Source organism: Monodelphis domestica, chromosome 3 (genome assembly GCF_027887165.1).
Source record: "Monodelphis domestica isolate mMonDom1 chromosome 3, mMonDom1.pri, whole genome shotgun sequence".
NCBI classification, from domain to species: domain Eukaryota; kingdom Metazoa; phylum Chordata; class Mammalia; order Didelphimorphia; family Didelphidae; genus Monodelphis; species Monodelphis domestica.
The window spans coordinates 312919256-312923413 of record NC_077229.1 but is presented as its reverse complement, the minus strand read 5'-3'; positions in this window follow the sequence as shown (position 1 = coordinate 312923413).

Genomic DNA, 4158 nt, shown 5'->3' with positions numbered 1-4158 from the left:
CTGTGACAAGAGAGGCTGTTACCAATATTCTAATAGAAGCTTAGTTTATAACGAGGCTATTCATTTTCAATTTTCTAATGGCCAATAAGTATTTATAAAGCACCTACTATGTGCCATCCTAAGGTCATGTTTAAAATACACAAACAAAGCAACAGCTGGTGTCAAGGCTATTCTGGTGGCATTATTTAAGATGGAGATGGAAAACAAATGCAGTATTCTCACTCTGAGTGAGCCCCACTCATTCCCATGTAAGAATGGAACTTGAGACTTCTGAGCAAGGTCATTAAAGTTATATATCTGCAGATGTCCAGAAGTAATAATAATTCATGGATAAAAATAAAATCTTGTTATAACCATACCAGAAAAAATATTTTTACACATTGATTTGATTGGACCACTCCTCTGTTCAAAAAGTTTGTGACTCCATGTTGCCTTTTAAAAACAACAACAACAACAACAAAAACCTCTTACCTTCTGTCTTAAAATTAATCCTGAAAACAAATTCCAAGGCAGAAGAGTGGTTAGGGATAGGCAATGGGGGTTAAGTGACTTGACCAGGATCATAAAGCTAGGAAGTGTCTGGGGACAGATTTGAACTCAGGACATCCCATTTCCAGGCCTGGTTCTCAACCCACTGGACCCTCTAGCTACCACCTCATATTACCTTTTGAATAGAGTACCAATTCCTCTTCCTGGCATTTAAGGCCCCTTAAACTTAACTTGGCCTGCCCTTTTCTATAAGTGCTTCATAATTACATACCCTCTGGACCTAAACTTCTATCATGCCTTTGTGCCTTTGTTCATATTCTTCTTTTTGTGAATTATACTCTTACTATTCCTTTTAATTTTCTAGATTCTATCTTTTCAAGTCTAACTCAGATGCTACTCCTGGCAGGGTATTTTACAAGATCTTTAGCATTACCTTTCAAACTTCATGTAGCTCTTTATTCTGTTCCCTATCCAAAGCATTTACATAATTGCATATATTGGATTTATCTGTGTATCTTATTCATTATACTGTAGTTCAATGATGGCAGGGGCATCGCTAAATTCTGCATCTCCTCAAGTGCTTGGCATGCTTCTTTACACACAGTAGGTGCTTATTCAATATTATTGCCATTGTTTTTCTACTCTTTAAATATAATCATCTCAGTCTCCAGCCCCACAAGAAAAGTAAAAAGAAGAGTGAGTTAGATGGCTGAATTCTCTGAATCCATTTCCATGAGCAAGGTACAGTGTAAACACTATGGATGCAGGAGGGAGACTAGGTTATGTAGATGAGGTGCAGTTCTAATAGGAATGTGGATTGAAAACATGGGTGCAGCAGCATACCAATGGATGTCTATCCATGCAGGAAACTAATTATGAATACTAAACAAACTAATAACATAGCATCTATCCATCCAGGAAATGTTCCTTTAGTTGCTATCTGAAATCAGTGATTTCTGTGGCAGACTTGAGCAATTATGCCTTCAGTGTCTGAATTCCTTAGTTTGAGGTTCTAGAACTTGGAAAAATCCTTCTGATTCATGAGACAAAGGAACAAGCGCTTGGGCTTCTAGAAAGCTGCTGAATAGAATAGTGCTACTTCTACTCATGTAATATCCTTTTCTGTTATTTTAGGCTTTGGAGGGGGAAAATGTCAAGGTCCTGAATATTTCTTTCTGAATCTTTCTCTACAGTCTGCTAGAGATGGGTGCTAGATCTTGACAGAAAATAAAATCTGAGGAGATGTACCAATTTGACCTATGAAATTCTTACAAATATAAGGGTTATAAAAATTACCTAAATGAGATTCTTTCATCTCTGTGAGAAGAGACATGGAGAATGGATCTATTTCAGGTAGAAACAAAAGGTTACTCAACACTGAGGGAATCATACAAAAAAGTGCATATAGAGTCATGAGTTCCATTTGAGATTCTGGGCCCCTAACTCAGAAATGTATTCATAACCCATAATGAAGCATTGTTGGAAGTACAGTATTTGGTCCGTTTAGCCTTTGGATAATGTTTTTGGCCAAATTACACCATAGCATCAGCCTATTAGATGAGGTAAATTGTGGTTAATGGGCACTTTCAAAGGCACTGTGATTCAAAACTTTCTTTAGATGCTTTTATGTACTTTAATGAGTTGCTCCTAGCCAACCTTGAGCACATTCATCATTAAAGGAGAATTCAAACAAATGAATCTTTTCCAATCCAAACAATTATATATTTTTCTAAAATCTATTCATTTATTGTATGCAGTGTAAGTTTATCAATTACCTATCCAAGCTGTCTATTATCTATTTTGAGAGTATAATTTGTTTCCCACATAGTGTATGTGTTAACAGCATGATGCGTTTTACATTTGTAATTAATTTTGAGCTGACAAAGGAAGGTAAGAAAAACTCTTCCATAAATAAAAGTAATGATTGCAAGTATTTGAACAAAAGGTCCAAGAAATTCTTAGGAACTAAAAAAAAAGAAAGCCAGAAAAACTATACTTTCTTTTAAAACTAAAAAATATTAAGAAATCTTTTGCTCCTTCATTATTACACTCGAGAAACCTGGGAAGTCTAATGTCAAAAATGGAATAAATACAAGTAGGCATATCACTTCAGAGCTCCAAATAAGAAATTAGTCACTTCTCAATAAACTCATGTGCACCAGTTTCACTGTACATGTCTAATTGACTAGCTCACACAAAAATTTTTCTGGAAAATAATTTTTGAGAACATACAGGAGTTTTCTACATGTTATTAAGCCAAATATTTTGCTAGGCACAGCACTTTTAAAATGATAGAGGGTTTTAAATTAAATTATACTAAATGCTTTTATATTTATTCGGCATTAAACCTTATTTTCCTTACTGTCAATCCTGCCAGCGTGATATCATGTGGTTGAAGAGGGATGCTAATGCTATTTATATTACACTGCACTGTCCTCTAATTGACCTTGTTTGTGCGATGGAACGGCTGCTTTTCTCAAGCTGTCGGCCCTTTATTGCTGCATTTTGACCATGCACTAGTGGTTCTTTGTGCTGCTGCTGAGTTCAGGAATCAATACTGCATTCCCCACAGCCAATAAAGGAAGCTGACAGCATGAATTAACAGAGTGTGGCCAGTTGCATGGAGGGCCATTGTCTTTAAGGAAAATCCGGACACGATTACCAGGCTCCGTCACTGAGTGGAGACTTTAATGCAAAGCGCGAGGATGCTGTAATTTAATTTTGGCCAGCTGCTCTGACATGCTCCCCTTTGCCACTGCTTCATGGAGGCCAAGCTATTAATGAATACAGACCAAAACACATAGAGAGACAAAGGCAAATACAGCAGTGCCAGGGCACCAGTGTCATCTGATTTGTCCATAGCTTTCTAATAGTATTTACTGAATTGGCAAATTCTCCTTTTTCCTGGGATCTCTTTAGGAGTGATGCATAGAATGTAAGTGAAGTTAAAGCAAATACTCCTCTCATTATGACTCCTATGCCTAAATGATGTGCTCACATGGCACAGAGGAGAAAAATCAAGGCATAGATCTCATTGTTTCCAATAAGAGTATATGCACCACTAGAATTGTCTTCAACAAAGTTGTATATTTCTAGGGACAGGAGTTATTCTTTTATGTGATTCCTAAAAGGTCCAGCACACTGGTAGGTACACTGTATGGTGTTCCTAAAAAAGACAAACACTTTATAATTCATGAATAGTGAAATGAAGAGCATGATGAAGTGAAATGATCATTGTTTTTCTATGAAGGAGAGTTCAGTCTGAAAATTGCTTCTGACACTATGTCACCTCAGTTTCCTCATCTATACAACAGAATCAGACTCATTGATCTCTAATGTTGTATGCTGAGGGAGAAAGTTTTATAGAAGCAGTTATTATGTGAATTCCCATAAACATTTAGAGACTAATAACAAAGTTGGCACCATTTCCATGACTAAAAGGGCCAAGTGACTTGCCATTGCATGGGTGATGAGAAGGGATGTTTGTCCTAAAGGATACTGATATGAAAAATGTCAGGTCTGTTTGATGGGCAATGTTGGCGGTTGGAATTAATTCAAGCACAGTAATTCAAGGGATAACCTATTAGACATAAGCCATTTAACTTGAGCTTTTAACTGATTTTTTGAGCTGGCTCTTAGGGAATTATCAAGGAAGTACAGTACCAGTTG